Genomic DNA, 23,355 nt, shown 5'->3' with positions numbered 1-23,355 from the left:
CTATCGGACTCTAAATGCATATACAATCTATGGGTGTCGATTTCATGTTTTTGTGAGGGCAATATCTTTGATGGAAGATGAGAGAAGGTCTAACGGGCAGCAGCGCCACCTATCGTTAGATCTTCCCACTGCTGCCTTCACATTGGTGCTGCTTTTGGCAAATGTTCCAGGACTGAGGGAGGGCCAGAAAGAATCCACATAGCAGCTGAAGGACAAACCACTGTTTTGGCTGAATAAGTACAGAGGCATGGGGACAGAAAGAAATGGTGGCCTAGCCCGCCACATCATAATGGCAAGAAGTGTGGGTTGGGTGGGTACCTCACAAAAAACTTGTAAAGGAGATTGTATAGTTTTCAATTTTAACAATCGGCAAGTGTGATCCATTTAAAACATCAACTTCATGATTATGCACTCTCTGGCACCCAGATCTCTAGACTTTTTTTACCCTCTAGTTCCCCTGGGTAATTTGGGTCCTTACAGCTATGCACATGGAAGGCATAGATTCCAACAATTTACCTCAAATGCTCTGGCCAATTCTGAAAGCTCTAAGTGGGAGACAGTAAACAGATGTGTTCCTTTAGCAGGGCTTGATTCCTGTGACTGACTACCCACATTGGACTTATCCCAAATAGGATCGGACCACACCAAGAGAAAAACATGTGAGGAAGTAATTTCCCCAGGGGGTCATGGAAGGAGATAATGAAAGCAGGTTGAAACTAGCTTCCTGGAACGTTTAAGGTAATAAGGGGAAGGTGGGTAATACGCAATGGATCGATGTCTGGCAAAAAAATGAAATAGTAAATAGTTTGCTTACAGGAGACCTGGGCTACTGATCAAATCGCTGTAGACATTTATCGCTCGTTCCAGACAAAGGCAGTGCCTGCACAATCAGGACGAGCTGGGGGGGGGGGGTTATTAAACGCTTATATCCAATACCCCCCCCAATAAATGTAAAGACATTTTTGAAGGTGTCCCCGTATTTCAATTTTCTGATATTAGGGGGTTTAGGGTGGCAGGACTGCTTATTGATAAACTTTTACAATAACAACTTTGGAGCTAATATGCATGTGGTAATTGCTCAATTGGAAAATAAGCTTAATAAAATTGGGGATGATTTCAGGGAGATCTTTAATATCGTATGGGTGGGTGACTTTAATGCACATTTGTGTAAGTCGGTTTGTGGTATTGTGGATGTGGAAGGGGTCCCGGTAAACCATTTTATTCACCATGATTATGGTCAGAGTCTGAACAGAATAGTCGCCATCAGAAACTTGGAGATAAGAAATAGACTGGCGTATCTGCCGGGGAGTTTATAAAGACATTTCTATGTAATGATTACGAGTCAACTATTGACTTCGTATTGACTTCAGAAATTCTTGGTGGGAAATTGACACAAGTGGAGTCAACATTTACTATCTTCAGTGACCACGCCATTCTCTCCCTCTCCTTGGTTCTGGGTACTCCTCGGAATAAGCAAACTAAAGTTATAGAGACACCGGTCTTATGAAGAAAGAATGGAAAGCAACTAAAATGGGATAGTGTTGAAAAGGAAAACACAATCCATCAAATAGTAACTAAGAAAATGGATTATATCCAGCATTGTTTGGATACAAACTTCCTTGATGAACATCTTATTTTAGATTTTATAAAATTACTAGAGGCAATAAAAAATGCACTTTCCCACAATAGTACCCCAAATAGGGCTCCGGCTAGGTGTTGGTTTGATCATGCCTGCTCCCAATCCTTAAAATATCTCCATGAAGCCCTGAAAGAAATACCCAGAGATCAAGGGAAGTTAAAGTTTTTACGCAAGGCATATAAAGTAGGTAGGAAACAAAGAAAAAAAGGCCCTGAAAAATAAGGCCTGGGAAGAACTAGAAATGGCAGCACTAACTAACAATAGCAGGGATTTATGGAAGGTGATAAATAACCCCTATTTTAAGGATGCCGGGGCTCCAACTTTAAAATCTCACGTGGGAGAGGACGCTTGGGTGTCTCATTTCGAGAAGATTTTTGGGTCAAGAGAAATTTGTTCGATATAGTAGTCGCCAGTCCCTCTGGTTCAATCAGACCCACATGTTTCACTGATGAAGAAGTAATAAAGGGATTCGGAAGGTGCAGCAAGGCAAAGGCTCCGGGCCCAGATGGGGTCCCAATAGACTTATTTTTGGAAGATCACGTTCAATGGGCCCCCTTATTGCAGAACTTATTTAATGCTATAGCTAAGGCTGGTCTCCTGACCTCATGGAGCACAAGAGTTATTATTGTGATCTATAAAAAAGGAGCTAAAAATGACCCAGGCAACTATAGACCCATAACCTTGCTAGATCGCACCTCAAAATGAATGGGAGGGCTGTTAATACATAGGCTAGAAGAATGGGCCCTTGAGATAAACATACTGATTCTGTCCCAATATGGCTTCCAGCATGGGAGGGGCACGATCGACCAATGCTCGAACCTGAGCCTCATAATAGAGAAATATACCAGGGCAAAAGGGGGAAAAATATACATGGCCTTCATTGATCTCACCGCAGCATTTGACTGTGTGAATCACTGTAAACTATGGGAGATAATGGAGACCATGGGGGTTGATCTGCCAATTCTTACATTCATTCAGCAGTTATATTCTCAGGCTACCTCATCTGGGTGGTGTGGTAAGGAAGGGGAATGCACCCGCTCATTTTGGATCTTAAGGGGGGTTAGGCAAGGATGTGTCCTTGCCCCATTCCTGTTCTCATTATATACGAACAGGGTCGAGGAGCATTGGCAGGTACTGAACCGGACATTCTGAATTGTGGTTCTTTAACCCCCCCCCCCCCATTGCTCGCCCACGCTGATGATACTGTCCTAGTCACTAGAACAGGTAGGGCCTTGCAATGCATAATAACGGCTTACGCCTCTTTTATAACTTCCCTTGATCTAAGGGTCAACAAATCAAAAACGTTTGTATTAATAGCTGATCCTACCGGGCGTGGGAAAGCACCACTTTTTCATCTAGGGGCCCGCAGATTAGAATTAGTAGACTCTTTCTTCTATTTGGGAGTCATGTTTGAAAAAGTTCACACCTGGGCTAATATGGTCAAAAATAGAGCGGTAGTGACGAAAAGTAGCATGGCAGCTGTTCTGAATTTGTGAAGAAACTCTTTACAAAACCAATAAGAGTTATAAAGAAGATATACAATGTCAAGACAATCTCAGCTACTACTTATGAAGCAGGGGTGTGGGGGATGTCCCCAAATTGAGCAGTTACTGATTATTGAGAACAAATTTCTGAAGTGTCCGGTTCTCTTCCGGTATCATCCTCCAATTTTAATTGTCATGCAAAATTGGATTGCCCCTATATCAGCGATCTAGTAAGGTTGCTCCATTAGCATTATGGCACTCAATTTGGAGGAGGAACACAGTATTTTTAACACAATTCATTATAAAGGATTGCCTTAAATGAGACAATGTGCACAAAATAGAATGGCTGAATCATTCAAGGTTAATTTTGAATTCTTTAGGCCTGGAGGATTTGTTTAGACACCCTAGTGAATGCCTGCAAGTGTCCAAGAAGCATCTAAAGGAAAAACATTTGGCAAAGGTGGTGTGAGAAAGAGTGGTGATAAATAAAGATAAACCAACAGTTAGGATATATCGCAACCTCCCGGTATTAGCAGAGAGAAATTATTCCTATTTTGAGGAAATTCAGAATTTACAGCACCGATATATCCTAGCAAGATTTCGTATGAATCTGTTCCGAATCTATGTCGTCATCCCGCAGCCTTTTTTCCCACAGGGAATCACAACGCGGTCATTACAACGACCGCGTTGTGATTCTGCATTCCATTACTCCGCAAGTCGGAACAATGACTTGCGGATGGTGGGGCGCTGGATGTTGGAATAGCATAATTTATTATTCCAACTCCAGTCTGTTCGGACACTAGGGAAGGTGTTGGATTTTAAATCCAACACCTCCCCCCCTCCGCAAGTCGTTGTTCCGACTTGCGGAGTAATAGTATGCGGAATCAAAACGCGGTCGTTGTAACGACTGCGTTGTGATTCCCTGCGGGGAAAAACTTTCACGATAAATGTTGTTTACCATCTGTTCCCTTTGATGGTGGGCTATCCAGCAGGAAAATGTAATCACTGTGATCTGTCTGTAAGCTCTTGTGATGGAGTTTCGAAACAATCAGACATTCATATTATCCTATTTTGTGATTTGTATAAAGCGGAAAGAGTAAGATATATACTTCTGACACTGAGACAGTATAATGTTAGACAATGTCGAGTGGCTCTTAGATTTCTTAAACAACTTAGTAATCCGTTTATTAGTTTTGCAGTATCTAGCTTCCTTTGGGCTTGTATAAAGAAAAGGAAAATTACTCCCTAGACATTTTAGCAAGATCATGATGTACTTGGAATTTCTTATATTTTAGCCTGCACATTTTAGTGGAATTTATGTTTTTAACTATGATGTACTGTGCTTTTATGATCTTTTATTCTTAAGATTGAATAAAGTTTTATGAATGAATGGATACCAAGCTAAGCTTTAACACCAGTGCTAGAGTTCCTAATGTGCTTGGTGCCACAGATTTCACATATATCCATTGTGCCCCCTCGTGCAACATCGTACATGTATAGAAACCGCAAGCACAACTACTCAATAAATGTCCAGGCGATAGTGAACCATCAAGGAATGTTCATCAATGTCCTTGCAAAATTTTCAGGAATTGCCCATGATGCCTACATCTTCTGCCACAGTACCATCAATGAGAGGTTTCAGAATGGCAGATTTAGTAATGGCCGACTCATTGGTAAGGATATCAGAAATATACATCATATAAACTAAGAGTATCTCGCTCTAACATGTAGTAAATGATATCCCATTGTGTGAGTCCCTCATTGATCCTGCAATGGAAGTAGGAAAAATCCCACACTGAGAAGTATTGTGTAATCTGACTTCGTGAGAGTGACCAGAACCACAATTTATGCAATGTCGAACACAAATAATGTGGCCCACAATAATATTTAATATAAGAAGAAAGGATCAATCTTAGCTACAGATATGTGGATATGCAGTGGTGTGGCATTTCTGGATCACTGTTAAATGTCCCACCAAAATAACCGTTGTGGAACAAATCTTGTGAAACCAAGGACATGTGTCACACATGGCTGTAAATCAGTAGGCTGATCAAAGTATCAGAAGCACAAGTGTGAGAATAATATCAACATTCAACATATGACATGCCTTGGAAGTGCAGTATCAAATATTGGTTACATTTATACTCCAGTAACATATCTGATACCAAAATATCAACGTGCAGCTAATTTTCAGGCATTCCAACATACAAGGTCCAATTATCCACACAGATAATAATTCACATTGACATACTTCGTTAATATCACAGATTAATTAGTCAATGCCTCAAGTTGCCTACATTTCCTGCATCTTAGTCTGTCAATATAATACTGACACAATTTATATATATGCAGCGGCGGCCCCTCCATTAGGGCAGAAGAGCGCTGCCCTCCCTGCCACCACCCCCAAATAAAACGATAATAAAACAGGTTTCAACCCATTTTATTATCGTTATATTTTAATCGCCATGGACACTCCCCAGGACTCCGACGAGTCTTGGAGGCGGGTCCAGGGGGATGACTGTGGTGGGGGAGTGGTAGTGCACTCCCTTGTTCCTTCAGTGTGCATGAGGTGTTTGGCCAGCCGTTTCAGGCCGGCCAAACATCTCATGTGCAGTGAAGCTTTCTGCAGCCCCAGCTGCGTTGCTGGGGCTGGAAAATGCAGGCATAGGCTCCCAGTCTGCCTGGGAGCGCTAAGTCATAACACTCAGGCCAATCCTGATGCTGCTTTCCTGCAGCATCATGATTGGCCACTGTGTAGTCTGGGAGCCTGTCCCAGAAGCAGGAAGAGTGTGATGGAGCAGATGGCGGCGGCGATCAGGTAATTCAATTTTATTATTTTGTATTTTATTTTGTCCCCCGAACACCCCTGATGCCCCCCCCCAGCTCCCTCTTCCGACCTGCCCCACCACCCACCGCTTTGGCAGGGGAAGGGCTGCTGCTGGAAATAAGTTACACACTAGGAATTAACCGAGGTGAAATGTAACCAAAGTGAGGTAGCACACTATATGTACAATTAAATAGTGAACTGTCTCATGCTAAAGAAATCATCTAGGAGTCGAGGCATATAACTACAGATTAACCAACAAGGCAAAATCACATACATATACGCAAAAACAGAAAGTGCTGTGTACAGGTCTGTAGGACCCAGTCGCTTATTTCAACATCATGTTGTCATATATGAAAAAGGGCTACATTGCCATACATATGTGTCATACTAAGTTCTGCAAGACAACTTGCCATGCAAAAAAATAGCTGTTGTGTGAAGAAACACCATTTAAATATCCATGTTACATGTCGAATAAGGTTATTCTAAGTAACTAGCCATGAACCCTTATGCAAACTAATCTAAGGCTGTGCAACTGTCATTTAGGCAAGCAAGGACATCATAGATGAAAACAGGAGAAATGTATGTATGAATGTCAGACTTGTTGCCACTGTGAATATGAAAATGCTCCCTTGGTGTTGTGGGGTGCGACCAGGCAACAGCGTGTGAAGCGCCCATCAGGGTTCATGGTGTGGAGGGTTGCAACGTGAGAGCAGTGGGAGGACCAATGTTCCTGATGCTGGGACTGGTCCAGTCACAGACGGTTGCAAACCGGCTTGCCTTTGGCATGCCAGTTGCGTGCCAGCAGTGCATCCGCTGTACGCATACACTGTGGGTCCACACTATTGCAGCCATTAAGTAGGTTCTGGGAGGGAGAGGAGTGATGTCACTTCCTAAGCAGATGGATGATGAGAAATCCAAAGATGTCACTCTCTGTGCCGATGGATGATGGAAAATCCAGTGATTTCACTTTCTGTGCAGATGGATGATGGGAAATCCAGTGATGCCACTTCCTGTGCAGATGGAAGATGGGAAATCCAGTGAAGTCACTTCCTGTGTAGATGGATGATGGAAATGAGTCCTATTGATTGGCCTGTTTTTTCTTCTTTCTTTCAGTTGATGTCTCCTCTAGGAATGAAGATGAAAAACATGCAACCTTTAAAGATTCTATTCCTCAGAGATAAGAGTGTCTCCTAAGGAATAAGATGCCCCTTGGGAGTAGTTCTGAGGGGGACTGATGTATGTGCTCCCTAATCCCTGTTGTAAAAGATGTCTTCGAAATCTTTAGAATAAGATCCTCTGGGTGCGCTGAATTTGATTTGTGTGCCAGTAACAGAGAATCCACTGGGACAATTTTCAGGGCAAATTCTAAACATGTGAACATCTGCAAAATGCTGTGGAGTTACCCAAATGTAATGCTCTCACCTGTCTTGGTTCTTAGCTTCAGAGGTTTTTTTTCTGCAAACCAAAAGAATCAAATAAAAGGAGAGGGGACTTAGTTTCAGTCACCCATCAGGCCTCGTTACATATGTCTGAACGCATTACTAATGGTGGACCATTTTGGAGTACTAAGCAAATAGCATTGGGCATAATTCTTTATATCTCATATTAACTTCCTTTTTGTTTTTTTAATCAGTATTGTATAGCATTGAGGTTTATGTGCTCCCCGGTGAACATGAAGTTTGTTAGGTATGATTACATACCCCAAAAAATTCAGGCAGTTGGTTCCTTTCCTATATCGTGATATAGTGTCCGGGTCCAGATGTCATAGTGATTCGAGTGTTGAGTGGACGGTCTACCTAGTGGAGTCACTCACGGCCACCTGCATACCGTGTCACACACACTTGTTCTGTTTACACTTATCCTCTAGTGTGTCTCCTCAAGGGTCATGCAGTACGTGTGGGTTGGTGCCATCTTGTAGTCACCCACTTAAGAAGAGAAGGTCAAGTATAAGCACTTTTTGTAGACAAATACATTCTTAGAGTGACTGTCTGAACTTTGTAGTTTGTCTTTCTTATCTATTCTTCTTTTGGGGGTGGTAGTCGGGGAGCGGGGCGAAGGGGGAAATTATAGTGGCCCCTCATTACTTGTTGTCATCCCAAAGACAAGGGCCTGGAGAGCCCACCTCCAATTGGCCAGTCGCTATAAGTGGGATCCTGGTCATGGAGAGCCCACCTCTATAAGACCTCTAGTGTTGTTCTTTTATTTCCTCCATTATCTTGTTATCTTATTGTCTTTTTGTTGTGGCCCCTTATTGCCATTATGAGAGAAAAAAAGAGGCCCTGGAGGGGCCACCTCCAAATGGATGGTTATGGGGGAGCACGAGTCATGGAGAGCCCACCACCGTGCAACCTCTAGTAGTGTTTTACATTGCATTCTCTTACTATCATACTCCCAAAAGCCCGAGGTACTTGTTGCATATTAAAGATTTTGTTGATATACGCCTAACTGCAAATGCAAAATGCAAAACCAACCTAATAAAACACAGCATATGTTGGAGGGAGGACGCCTCCCCGCCAGGAACTGTTACATTGGGCGTATATCGAATAAATCTTCAATATGTGACAGGTCCCTTGTGATGGTCTCCATAATCTAGTTGAGAATCACCCATCGTGTGTCCAGGTTGAAGGGCCACATTGTTCAGCCCCACAAAAACAATTTGCAAGATATAGAGCTTGAAAGCCCATGCTGGACCCCAATAGAAAGCCAGCTCAAGAAACCAATGACCGTTTAAAATAGCAATCACTTCGCATCAGCCCCTGCTGTGGGCTACCACCAGAAGAGCACAATAAATGGGAAAGAAACACAACTAATATGGTAAATTCACATCAACCCTGCAAAATTAGGAACAAATCTTATGCCATTAGATTAAATATTTAAGACCATATTTAACAGCCTACTCAGAAAAAATCCACTGAGTCTTCTTCCTTGCTAGAGCCACCTATGCTGCATCCTGCCCCTTGTCCAGCTTCCGTAGAAATGTCCATTCAAAGTCCCTAGGTCCATGTCTGGCATCTTTAAAGCATTGTACTAACTTGATGGTGAGTTTCCAGACTTTAAAAGTACTGATATCGCCCTGCATGCGGATCTTAAACTTTCTGGTGGTTACACCAATTTAGAAGAGGTCACAGGGAGACCTTTATCTATAAATAACAAAGCAGGAATTACAATTACCATAACCTTCCTTCATTCGGCGTCACATTTTTCGTGGGGCTTGTCAGTTTACAAACACTACATCCACCACATGGGATCTGTCCTTTTGCTGAAGGTGGGCAGTTATCCAACTTTCTTGTTACTGGCCTGGTCCTGGTATGTATCAGTTTGTCCTTACGGTGTGCTGACTGCCAGAACGCAAACCATGGTAAAGGGCAGAGTTCGAATCCACATTCCGAATATGCAATCAGATGCGGGTTAGAGTATTTCTCCATAAGAACAGCCCTAGGGGCACTCTGAGCTCTCTTTCTTGCTTGATTCACAATACATCTAGGATAGGCTCATTGGTCAAGGTGGCCCTGTAAACCATTTGATTGTTTAATAAATGCAGTGGTCTCTGTGCAATTGCAACGATACTGAAAAAATTGGCCAACTGGGAGATTAACCCTCAATGCTCTTGGGTGAAAAGAGGTATTGGGCCCGATGTAGGTAAATATGAAATACCGATTCCTAAATACCGAATTTTACCGATTCGGTATTTAGAATTCGGTATTTCATATGTAGCTAAAAATTCGGTAAAAAATACCGATTCGGTAATATTCGTTATTACCGAATCGGATTCGTTTCTATGGGCCTGGAGCCCATAGGAATGAATGGTAAGCCATTCACTATTACCGATTCGGTAAATACTGAATCAGTAATATGGGGAGCATATTCAAGGGTGGCAGGGTGTCACATTGACACCCTGTTGCACCCCTGAATCGTGCATGTGTGCACATGTGGCGCACATACATGCCTAAGGGCATGTATGTCTGCCACATGGCACCTTGAAAAAAGCAAATTATTGCTTTTTTTAAAGGTATTCGGGATTTACCACCAACTTGTAGTTGGTGGTAAATAACGATTCCTGAATGCAAACATGCACTCACTTGAGTGCCTCCTACATAGCTTTAAAAGGATTCGGTATTTTACCAATTCCTTAAAATAAGGAATCGGTAAATTTTCCGAATCCTTAAAAACTGCCTCCTACATTAGAAAGGGCTAAATACCGGTCGGTAACGGGAAAATTACCGATTTTCGGCCGTTACCGACCGGTATTTAGCTACCTACATATGGCCCCTAGTGCGGTAGGGTGTTTCTGTCTATTGGCTTCTGTTGCACTGATTATCTTTAGTGTGCATCTTGGGCCTCAATCTTCAAGCCTAAATAAGTGATAGATTGAGAGCTAAAATTCCTCTTGAAATGTAGGTGTTTGTCAAGACCATTCAGCCAACCCAGAAATGCATTCAGTTCAGCTTCTGTTTCAGTCCAAATTTACAACATATCGTCAATGGATCATCTCAACAGAATTCTCTGATCCAATTGGGTTTGAGTCAATGACTATATAATGAAACTCAAACATCAGCCACGTAGATGCAGGCTAGACTGGGAGCATGAGCTAACCTCATAGAAGTCCCCGATACTTGGAGGTACCGTTGATCCTCATATTGAAAAAGAATCCTTGCTAATGCTTGCGCAAAACACTGGGATGTGTTATAAAACCACTCCTGTGCATTACTGTGCTGCCGATGCTTTTGCTGCTGGCTGATGAGGGTTGATGCTCCTAAACCGGTCCCAGGATGCTTGTTTCCGGTGCAGGGAGGACTTGGCTTGGCAGTTCGGTCTGGACTGTTCCCATGAGGAACAGGATCAAGACTGATTTCCATATGGCTGGGTCCAAACTGAGGTGTTGTGGTGAGTAAAAGAACAATGGATTAAACCCAGATCTTTGTGACTGGGGTGAATGTTTGCAATATTCAGCATTCCGTCCATCATTTGTTCCTTTTACTTTTGTAGCCCCCAACAAGGCATGCTGAGGAATGTTCGTATACTGGGACTCGATAGCTAAGGTTATTATAAGTTGCTTGGTGAGATCAAATTTCGTGTCATCTACCAGCAGTATGAAGTTCATCATGTTCTACACTTAGGCTGGTTGAGACACAATGCTTTAATAATCAGCAAACTGTGACAATGGCTCCAGGAGCAATTCAATTCAAGAAACTATGGGCCTGCCTGATGGTGGATACTGAGGCTTGTGTATTTTAGGAAGAATGTAAAACGCTGGAATGCGAGGGTTCGTATATTTTAGAATATCTGACTCATTTTTGAGGATCTACCGTTTTTCCAGAGCACCATCTTTCAATTGGTTTGATCATGTCTTTCAATTCTGGGGTGGGATCCCTCATCAATGGGATATAGTTCTGCATCATCCCCAACAGACAGATCACCTTGTATCATAATTGGTGGCATTCACGATCACAATCGCATCACCCTTGTCCACCGGATAAATAACAAAATTATCACTAGTCTGTAGACTTTCAATCACCTTCTTTTCTTCCCTTGTGATATCTTGAAAACACCTGATATTAGATTTTTTCAAATTGGCTAATTTTTCCAATACATGTTGCTCAAAAACCTTTACTTCAGGGCCGACAGAGGTAGAAAAGCAGAAGGTATATGAAGGTCTAGCGAAACAAAGGAAGGCATAGCTCTTGGTTTGCCATGAGAAAATTGTGAAGCTCAATCTTTCTCTTGGTCTCTCGGAATTCCAATTGAAACTTAAAACGATCATGTGTTGTGATATAGTGACAAAATCAAAATACCTCCTATTCTGCATTTTTAAAACGGGGCAGAACATGCAGAGTCATTTTTACCAGGCCTAATTCTGCAGGTTTTTCCTTTTTCCTGGGCCTTTTCTCCCGATGCTTTCTGCGGGTTTGACATGCTGGAATTCTGTGAGGGCATGACAATTATCATACAACTCCTAATTGCTATCTCTATGTGTACAGTTGCTTGTGAAGGGATCGGAATTTAGCTCTTATCTCAAATGAGGGCCTAACTCAGAGAAATATCGCGTTAAATTAATTCACTTTACACTCTGCAGGTGCACAAAAGAGGCAGAAAAGCCCATCATTGATACGCCCCAGGGCCACTCTACCTACTACAATACATTCTATTGTTTTTTTATTTCATTTTTTTGTGATAAAAATTGTAGGAGAATTTATAGAAATGAAGATCAGGTGAAGTACATTGTTCTAAACTCTGTGAGCTACATGTGTGTACCTTGGCAGTATCCAATTAAAAACATCCATTCCTTCCTGTCAGTCTGTGTATCTTCTGGTTTGGTGCTGAGTCTGGGCATTGGGGCCCAGGTTTACTAACATTTAGCATTGCGGCTGAAACACGTTTGGAAGCACCATGTGTACATAACAGAAGCACATTGGTTAATATGTGGGTTTTGACTTGAACAGACGTATCTGTTCTAGTGTTGTTTTAATGTTTCTACATTAAACTTGCACCTTTTTTTTAATCATTCACGCAATTTAGGTCATTGTACAGCATTGGTTGCATGGCTTTTTAATGCACTTGATGGCATTCCCTGTGATATTTTCTGGACCGAACATCACAAGAAATAACAACCATTGATGCTATTGGCAGTTAAAGGTCTTGCATTGCTCCTTACTGTGATTCCATTATGGGGAAAATAATGTGTATTTCCACTTCTGTTGTCGGTGGAATTTATTAGAATAATAATCAATTACTCCAACACTCAAATGCAGTTTGCTCAAATCTGCAAGATTAAATGATTCTCTATATATTGCAGAGATTTCATGATTTCAATTCCTTATTCAAAATTACTGCTGCACCTTTATATCGACTCTTCCTGGAAATGCTTAGCACTAACATAAAGCTTTTCCTCTTAAGTTGCCTTTTCTTGTGTAATATCAAATAACTATGGGGCATAACAACAACCGGCGATAATTATCTCTAAGCGCACTTAGCGCTAGGATAATTATCGCCGGCTAGCGTGAATTTTTATCGCTGAGATAGCGTGCTATTAGCAACGCTTATCTCAATAGCGATAAAAATCCTCACACTAACAGGCTAACGTGAGATTATCGCTGGAAACCCAGCGATTATCTCACGTTACCTTGTTGATAGGGACAGGCAAACTTAGCCATGATATCCTCCTTCCATAGGATATCATGGCGAAGTCAGAAAAATACCAGACGTAAAAAAGCAGCGTTAACCGCGGTTAGCGCTGCTTTTTGTGTCTCTAACAGGGTTATCGACATTCTTGATAATAGGAGAAATGTCTCTTAGCGACATTTCTCCTATTATTTTACTCTGGAACGCCCCCTTTGCATCTCATTAGAGATGCAAGGGGAAGCGTAGAGTAAAAGGGTGCTAACATGCAAATTTGCATGTTAGCACCCTGTTGTTGATAGGGCGCTAGTTTTATCTCTCCTTTTTTGGCTTTTAAAGCCAAAAAAGCAGAGATAAAGCCCTTGTTGATATGCCCCTATGACAATAAGGGCACTCCTCCTTTACAACAAAGCATGGGTAGAAGAGTAAGATTGGAACAGTAAATCAGAACTGATACATAAAAATCAAAACCATTTGTTCTTGAGAGTTAGAATGAGTGAAATTGTTCAATTAGTGCCAGTCATTGGTCAGAGTTTTGAAATTTTTTAAATAAATGATCTGCATTTATTTAATATCCACAGTAATGCAGTGCCCAGTTGTAATACACGTCATTGTCAATTATTACATGACATCGGGGTCGGCAGTATGTAATGCTTGGCCTGTTCCATTAGATCTCAGAAGACTTTCCGTAAAGTTTAGAACACCACATTTACTGACAATCCAAACCATTTCCTGACCCATTAATACATAATTCAGACAATCTATCATAGCAGTAAGCTAATGCAAACCACACATGGAAAGCAGACCATAGGGGAGAAGGCGTATTATCAAACGGCAAGGTCCTGAGAGTATACTCTTATCTTAATACTTTCACAACAGATGGTAAACCTCCCAAATACTTTCAAAAAGAAAGCATGCGATGTGAGCTGTTCTCTGCTTCTCTTGAGTTCATCTGTGTAGATTCATCACTCGTTAACTCTTCTCAAACAGAGACTAAATATAGGAAAAGTAATAACGAAAAAAAATCCAGTATTATAACTAAAGCGTCAATACCTTGGGTTGCGCGACTTAAAACTTCATGGTATTTATTTTTGTAATGTGACAGACCCCCTCTAGTGTGACTTTAGTGATGCAGTGCTAATTTTCAGGATTTTTTATTTTTACTGACTGCCTGTATAATTATGCAGTGAAAATAAGTTGTGGTGGAAACAGGCATAACTAAGGGCCTTATTCATGAGATTTGATGCATCGTTGCCGGAACGCAGCGATGTGTCAAAATGCTACAGTGCGACAACCCAAAATGCTACGGTTGTAGCATATTACAATTTTGCGGACCATGTCGTAAGGCGGTAAACTGCATCTTGCAAAAATGAAGTAGGTGCCGCAAAATAGCTGCATGTCAACCTGGCGCAACTGCCGGAAAAGAGACGGAAGGTAAACTTGCATCATGTAACGCGAGTACAAACAGTCTGTGACTGTCTGAACTGCGTCAGTGGGAATAACATTGGAAAAAGCAACACATTTTACCAAAAAAACATTTGGGGGACCATACTGGAGTCTGCAATGGAGCAGGGAGCTTACTGCGGTGCTCAGGAGAACCAACCAAACAACCCCAATACCAGTCCCGATGCACACGTAGACAGCCAGGGAAAGAGAAAGAGGAAGTCACACTTCAGTGAGGAGGAAAATGAGATACTGGTCACTGAGGTCACCAATCATCAACATCAGCTGTTTGTGAGCACCAAGTTGCCATATGGAACAAAGAGGCGATATGGCAGTTCATCATGCAGAAAATAAACTGATTCGACCAAGGCAAAGAGGACAGTTACCGACTGAAAAAAGCAATGGCACAGTTATAAGTGCAGAACAAAGGGGGCTTGTTTGCTGAGTGCAGCAGGGGGGGGGGGGGCTTAGCCGTGATGCCGGCTTTAAAAAAAAAAAAAAAATTTAAGAAGGGGGTTGTGTGGCCCCCCTTCCCTTTCCTTTTTTTGGGCCCTGGGGACCCCATCCATTTGAGATGTCATCAGTGATGTCATGAGTGATGTCACTGACCATGTCATGAGTGACGTAATATGTGACGTCATCAGCAGTGCATTGCGGGCGCGTGAGTTATAGTTAGCTGAACTAACTATAACGGGGAAATTTTAATGGTTTTGTACGAGTGAAAAGTCCAGCTAACTATAACGCCCCTGAAACCTATGGTTTTTTCAGTGAATTTCTAAGGTTTTTTAAATGCTAATTCCTAACTATAACGTGCCTGAAACCTATGTTTTTTTCAGTGAATTTCAAAGGTTTTTTAAATGCTAATTTCTAACTATGCCTACAGAGATAGGACATGTGAAGAAAGAAGACAAAACGCACGGAAAGAAAAAAAAGAAATGCAGAAAGAAGCAACTGAAGTCCTCAAAGATGAAGAAAAGTGAAGGAAGAAGGATAACGTGCAGAAAGAACAAACAGAAGAGCAGAAAGAAGCGTTGTTGCAAAATCATCCTGTACCCTCAACTTTTTCAGACGAATACTGGTGGTAACTGAGTCTGACTAACCAGTCCTAGAGCCAGTGCTATGTTAAAAGACACTTAGAATACAGTGAAAAAACCTACATACACTAGGGAACACTATGCTTTGGGGTCCCCCTGTGATTAGCATGACCTCCTCTGTAAGCCCCTAGTATATAATAGGGCAGGGGATTAAAACTACCTCTTAAAACGCGCCACAGGGCGTGTTTGCACACGTCACCTCAGGCACCGTCCCCTCCCTTCCCCACTGTGTAAACACGCCCTGTGGCCGTTTTAAGATGTGAGATTAAGTCCCCTTGAATCCTGAGGGTTCCTAGGGTCCAACTAGACCACTAGGTACCTCCAGTAAGTGCCACAGAGCTGGGTTGCAGAGAGATGTAAAAAGGGGCACGGCCTAGACCACCTCTCTGCAATGCAGCGCAGTGGCGCTTACTGGAAGCACCTGGAGGGCTAGTTGGCCCCCATGGTCTCTCAGGATTGAAGGGGAATTATTTCCCCAACTTAAAACGCGCCACAGGGCGTGTTTGCACACGTTAACTCAGGCCCTGTGCCCTCCCTTCACCACTGTGTACACACGCCCTGTGGCCGTTTTTAGTTGGAAGATTAAGTTCATTTGAATCCTGAGGGTCCCTAGGGTCCAACTAGCCCACTAGGTACCTCCAGTGAGCGCCACAGAGCTGTGTTGCAGAGAGGTGTAAAAAGTGGCACGGCCTGGACCACCTCTCTGCAACGCAGCTCAGTGGAACTTACTGGAAGCACCTGGTGGGCTAGTTAGCCCCCAGGGGCCCTCAGGATTGAAGGGGAATTATTTCCCCAACTTAAAACGTGCCATAGGACGTGTTTGCACACGTCACCTCAGGCCCCGTCCCCTCCCTTCCCTACTGTGTAAACACGCCCTGTGGCCATTTTAAGTTGGGAGATTAAGTCCCCTTGAATCCTGAGGGTCCCTAGGGGCAAAATAGCCCACTAGGTACGTCCAGTTAGCGCCATTGCAGAGAGGTGTAAAACGGGACACATCCTGCACCACCTCTCTGCCAAGCAGAGCTGTGGCGCTTAGTGGAGGCACCTGGTGAGCTAGTTGGCCCCCAGGGTCCCTCAGGATTGAAAGGGAATTATTTTCCCAAGTTAAAACGCGCCACAGGGCGTGTTAGCACACGTCACCTCAGGCCCTGCCCCCTCCCTAAACCACTGTGTAAACGCGCCCTGTAGCCGTTCTAAGTTGAGAGATTAGGTCCCATTGAATCCTAAGGGTCCCTAGTGTCAAACTAGCCCACTAGGTACCTCCAGTAAGCGCCACAAAGCTGCGTTGCATAGAGGTGTAAAAAGGGGCGTGGCCTCAGAACATCTGTCTGCAACGCAGCTCCCTGGCGCATACTGGAGATACCTGTTGGGGTAGTTGGCCCTGAGGGACCCTCAGTATTGAAGGGGAATTAATTCCCCAACTTACAACTGGCCAGGGGGCGCGTTTGCAGAGTGCTGCAAGGAGGGGGTGTGGCCCCTGTCTTTTTCTGATTTATTGGCCCTGGGGACCCCATCCCTCAGGGACTGCACCCTAATTTTTTTTGTTGCAAAAAAAAATTTGGAAGGGGGCCTTGGGAGGGCCCCCCTCCCATGGCCTTAATCGGCCCCAGGGACCCCAACCCCCGGGTCATGGCCTTTTTAAAAAAAAATCTTTAGAAGGGGGGCTGCGTTGCCCCCCTCCTCAGGCCAATTATGGCCCCAGGGACCCCATCCCCCGGGGCCGGCCTTTGTTTTTTAATATTTTGTTTTAAAATATATTTATAAAAACACCTAGGACATGCGGGACAAAGCGTATGTACCTATCACCATGACGATTTGCGTGATATTCATTAAAAGGCGACTATGCATACAATGAATCCACGTGGAATGTATTTACACCGCTAGTGAAGCTATGACGTGTCTGACGCCCTACCGTGCCTAATCCCGGCGCCCCCGCCAGTGGATACTCTCCAAGTAGACACCCTTGTCATTTATTTATACAAACATGGGTAGCTATTGACGGGCACATTTAATACACACGCACACCAAGCCATTCAAAGGGGATTCGACAAAAATTAGACCAAACTATGCAAGAAACCCCCCTCATGGTTAATAAAACACACATCCACCGCCGGATGTGTAATACTTTTTATTTTACTCTCTGGAAAGGAGACGAACCTCACTTGAGATTCACAGCATGCTCCTGGCTGAGTCCAATGCTGTGTTACACCCACCAGTGCCCGCCGAGTGCCACACACCTCTGTGTTGTATTCCACCAGCTAGTGCGTATGCTATGACACTCTCTAGCCCATGTGCACTGTAGCACCAACCCGTGAATATGTCATGCCACACTTGCCTTCGCACGGGTTATATTGCCCCATCTAACGTGCCTTCCTCGATGCCTATGTTATAACGCACAGCGCTATGCCATACATATTACAATCTGGGATCCATATCTTTGTCACAGTGAATATGCAACGTTACACTCCCCAGCACATATTTTATATTACAACTTTAGAGACTAGTTAGATTACACAAATCTGCCCTGTGCATATTACACTCCAAGGCGCATATCGCATAGCACGCACTAGTGCCTGTGCTATCTCGCGCTCTCCAATGAATCTGTCATTGCGCACAATGTATTGCATATTATATTTCACGTCCCGGTTCATCTTATATCACACTTTCTGGTGCGTAGTTTATACCATATACTATATCTAGTTTTCATTTTCAATCGTGCTCTCAGGACTATGTTCTATATACACTGCGTCCACCTACCCTTTTCACAGGCATTACATTTTGCGATGGGGGTGGAGGGTCAGGGGTTGTTTCTGCCAAGTGAGCCCGGAGTCACAGTCACAAACGTCCTCTTCTTCCTGAATAAAAGTGAGATTATGCTGCATACTTGTTCATATTTTAAGTAGTTCGCACAGACACACATTTTAAAAACAATAAAGTTCCTAATACCCACTTTCTCTGAACAGTTAGCCTGCTGCCCCATCCACCACCTCCCTATCCTCTGTTGTCTGAATCCATGGACTAACCTCCTCCCTCCTGCCATGCATAGTCTGATGTGCTGCCACTGCCCTCCATTTAGCATGATGTACCAGTCCACTCCTCCTGCCCTCCATTGCCCAATCCTATGGCCCATCATTGACCTCCTGCTTAGTCTCTGTGCTTAGCTTGCTGCACCTATTCTCCTTCCCCCTGCCCTCCGATGTATTTGTGCATGCCCCTGCTCCATCCTTTTTGCCCACTATGTTCCATGGACCTGCCACTCCTATCTACTCTGAGTGTTCTATTGAGCTGCCACTTCTCTCCCACCTGCCTAGCATTGTCAGATGACTGTAACCTGTCCCTGCCACCTCCACCCTGCCTGTCCACATGCCATGCCCCTATCCCCTTCCTCCTGTCCTCCATGGTCCATTTTACTGCCACACCCTTCTGCCCTCCCTGGTCTGTTGTGCTGCAACTGCTCCTTCTGCCTGCCCCACGCGGTCTGTTGTGAGGCCCCTTCCCCTGAACTCTCTTGTCTGTGCCCAGGTCCTGACCCTCCCTTCTATCCTCCATGGTCCTTTGTGCATGCCCCTGCACCCTCCTTCTTGCCCATCATAGCCATTGTGCTGCCACTAACCCTCCCGCTTGCCATGCATGGGCTTCTGTGCTGCCATGGCCCTTCTCACCTTCCCTGCGTGGTCAGCTAGCTGCCCCTGACCTCCTCCCACCTTCCTTCCATGGTCTGTGTGTATGCCATCATAGTCTCACTGTTAATCTCCATGGTGTGTCTTGTTTCTAGTGCCCATCCTGCATGACCTCCATGGTCATCTTGCTGCTCCTGCCCTGCCCCCTTGCCCCCAGCCCTCTGTTTCCATGTGCAGACCCCTATTCCCTCCCTCCTGGCTTGTCTGCTCCATTGTAATGCCCCTGATCAGTCCCTCCTGCCCTTTATGGTCTGTTATGCTTTAGCTTTCTCTCCTGTCTGTCCATTATGGTCAGCTAGCTACCATTGCCTCTTTCTCCTCTGTTCTCTGTTGTCCATGTGCATGGTCCTGTCCCCTCCCTATTGCTTTCTATGGATTGTTGTGCTGCACTCCCGGCCCGAATGCCCTGTGTGGTGTATTGTGCTGCTGCAAACCCTGATGCCTGCCATGTAGGTTCAGCTTGGTGCACCTCTCCATGTCCCTCCTGTCCTCTGTTATCCGAGTCCATGTCCCTACCCCAATTCCTCCTGCCTACCATGATCCAATGTACCATACTTGCGAACATTTTGAACTTGGTAAGAGGGAGATTTTGAAAAAAAACTGGGGTATTGATCTTCCCCTTTGAGTTATACTGAAAAAGAGGAGATTGTAGACAGGAGACAGATCAAATAAAGCCCATTTGAGCTTAAAAACATTGGACGTATCCTGGCTGAAACGGGTCTGTTGGCATGTATGGTTGTACTCCCACTGCCTCTTCCTTCTGCCCACAATGGTTTATTATATTGCCACAGCTTCTCTTGCCAGACCTGTATTGTTGGTTTGTTGCCCCTGCCCCCCTTTCCACTGCCCTCCATAGTCTGTTGTGCTGCCACTGCCCTTCCTGCCTGCCCAGTGTGGTCAAATTGTTGCCTCTGCACTCTCCTACCTGCCTTCAATTTTCAGAGTCCGTGCCCCTGGCTTCTGCCGCTCAACAGTATCCCAATGAACAAGCAGATTGCTAACATTCTATATTTATTACAAAAGTGTGGAACGCCTGACGTCATCTTGATGTAATCAAAACTGTAATACCTAGAGCATTTACTTTAGAAATTACATATATGAGAGGGTCTTATTTGCATCAAAATTATGGTTAGTGCTCTAAAAAACTAAAATTAGGACATATTTTCTGAGTTTTCAAATAGCGACAAAGAACTTTTAAATTATTTGTAATCTTTATGTTTTTTTATCCAGTTGACCACTTGATTAAATGTTGCACTTAGGGGAGAGGATGTGGTGTTACTTCCAGAGCTGCAGACTTTGCAACTGGGGAACCAGGTTGGAGTTTCTGCTTCAGCTCAACATTCTGTGATTCTGGTCAAATCACTTAATCTCCCCATGTCTACAACCAAAATGAATTTGATCTTGTGTGATGTAACCAATGCTCATGTAAAGCACTCCAATACCTGACAAGTCTGCACTATATAAAACTGCAAATACACAACAAATACGTGTTTTGCACACTTCTGTCATTGGGCTACATGTGGGCTACATCTGGGTGATATTTGTGCTGCATTTGGGCTCTTTTGTCTCTGGTGGCCATCTTGGGAGATTTATTTGTTATGAAGTTTCCTAATTTCCTCATTTACTGCAGTCTCCTCAGTAGGAAATGCTTTCAGTTTTTTACTTTGATTCCATCAAGAAGGTATTCAGATATGTCACACATTTGCCATAAATTCTGAATGTCAGCACTCTAGTTGCTCATTAGATCACTGTAGTAAAGCTACTGCTCACCACGGAAGTCTGCTGCTGGTATTAAAAGTGGATGTTTCAGTCTGCATATCAGAATGTTTTAATGAAATAGAAAAGGATTTGAGAAGTCACTCACTATGGGGCATATGTATCAAGCGAATTTTTAATCGCAAACGCTGCGATTCGCAAAATACAGCGTTTGCGATTAAAAATTCGCAAAACGGGATGTATTAGGCAAATTCCCACCGCAAATTTAAGGAATCGCTAATTTAGCGATTTCTTAAGTTTGCGTAAGCATTTAAGAAATCGCAAATTGCGATTTCTTAAATGAAATGTAACACTCACCAAAGGATTGCGATTAATCCTTAAGAAATCGCAAATTACCACCAACTACTAGTTGGTGTTAATTTGCGATTTCTTTTAAAAATGCACGTTTTGTAATTTTACAAAGTGCCACGTGATGCACATACATGCCCTTAGGGCATGTATGTGCGCCATATGACCACACATGCTAATTTCAGGGGTGTATCAGGGTGTCATCTTGACACCCTTGCACCTTTGAAATTATTCTCAAATTGCGATTAGCAAATTGCGATTCGCAATTTGAGAATTACTTCCCATTCATTCCTATGGGTCTCATGGCCCATAGGAATGAATGGGAAGGTATTCCTTAATTGCGATTTCGCAATTTGGTAATCGCAATTAAGGAATTTTAAGAAATCGCAAAAGTTTTGCGATTTTTTAAATAACTCCCGTTTTGCAATTCTCAAATAGCGATTCTTTAAAAATCGCTATTTGAGAATCGCAAATGGAGATGTTGATACATATGCCCCAATGTGCCCTAATTTTTCTTTCTCCAGCACTAATCATAATTTCTATGGCAAAATGAACCCCCTCCTTGTTTTCCTTTTTAAATTAAATGTTTTAAGTGTTACCAGTTTATTCCAATCAAGATGGCTTCAGGTGTGCCATACTTTTGTCATAAGTAAGACAGTAAGCGCTCTAGTAAGAACACTCTGGGACATTCTGTCATTGGGCTATACTTGGGCTACATCTGGGTGATATTTGGGCTACATTTGGGCTCTTTTGTCTCTGGTGGCCAGCTTGGGAGATTTATTTGTTATGAAGTTTCCTAATTTCCTCATTTACTGCAGTCTCCTCAGTAGGAAATACTTTCATTTTTTTACTTTGGTTCCATCAAGAAGGCATTCAGATGTGTCACACATTTGCCATGAATTCTGAATGTTAGCACTCTAGTTGCTCATTAGATCACTGTAGTAAAGCTACTGCTCACCAGGGAAGTCTGCTGCTGGTATTCAAAGTGCATGTTTCAGTCTGCATGTCAGAATTTGTTTAGGAAATAGAAGAGGATTTGAGAAGTCAGAATGTGCCCTAATTTTTCTTTCTGCAGCACTAATCATAATTTCTATGGCAAAATGAACCCCCTCATTTTGTTCCTTTGTAAATTAAATGTTTTAAGTGTTACCACTTTTTTCCAATCAAGATGGCTTCAGGTGTGCCATACTTTTGCCATAAGTAAGACTGTTAGCGCTCTAGTTGTTCGTTAGAACACTCTGGGACATTCTGTCATTGGGCTATACTTGGGCTACATCTGGGTGATATTTGGGCTACATTTGGGCTCTTTTGTCTCTGGTGGCCATCTTGGGAGATTTGCTTGTTATGAAGTTTCCTAATTTCCTCATTTACTGCAGTCTCCTCAGTAGGAAATACTTTCAGCTTTTTACTTTGGTTCCATTAAGAAGGCATTCAGATGTGTCACACATTTGCCATAAATTCTGAATCTTAGCACTCTAGTTGCTCATTAGATCACTGTAGTAAAGCTACTGCTCAACAGGGAAGTCTGTTGCTGGTATTCAAAGTGCATGTTTCAATCTGCATGTCAGAATTTGTTTATGAAATAGAAGAGGATTTGAGAAGTCAAAATGTGCCCTAATTTTTCTTCTGCAGCACTAATCATAATTTCTATGGCAAAATGAACCCCCTCATTTTGTTCCTTTGTAAATTAAATGTTTTAAGTGGTACCACTTTATTCCAATCAAGATGGCTTCAGGTGTGCCATACTTTTGTCATAAGTAAGACTGTTAGCGCTCTAGATGTTCGTTAGAACAGACTATGGAGGGCAATGGAAAGGGGGGCAGGGGCAACAAATCAACAATACAGGACTGGCTAGAGAGGCTGTGGCAATATAATAGACCATTGTGGGCAGAAGGAAGAGGCAGTGGTAGTACAACCATACATGCCAACAGACCCGTTTCAGCCAGGAAACGTCCAATGTTTTTAAGCTCAAATGGGCTTTATTTGATCTGTCTTCTATCTACAATCT

Source organism: Triturus cristatus, chromosome 5_1, assembly GCF_964204655.1.
Source record: "Triturus cristatus chromosome 5_1, aTriCri1.1, whole genome shotgun sequence".
In the NCBI taxonomy this organism is placed as follows: domain Eukaryota; kingdom Metazoa; phylum Chordata; class Amphibia; order Caudata; family Salamandridae; genus Triturus; species Triturus cristatus.
Note: the sequence above shows the minus strand (reverse complement) of the source record.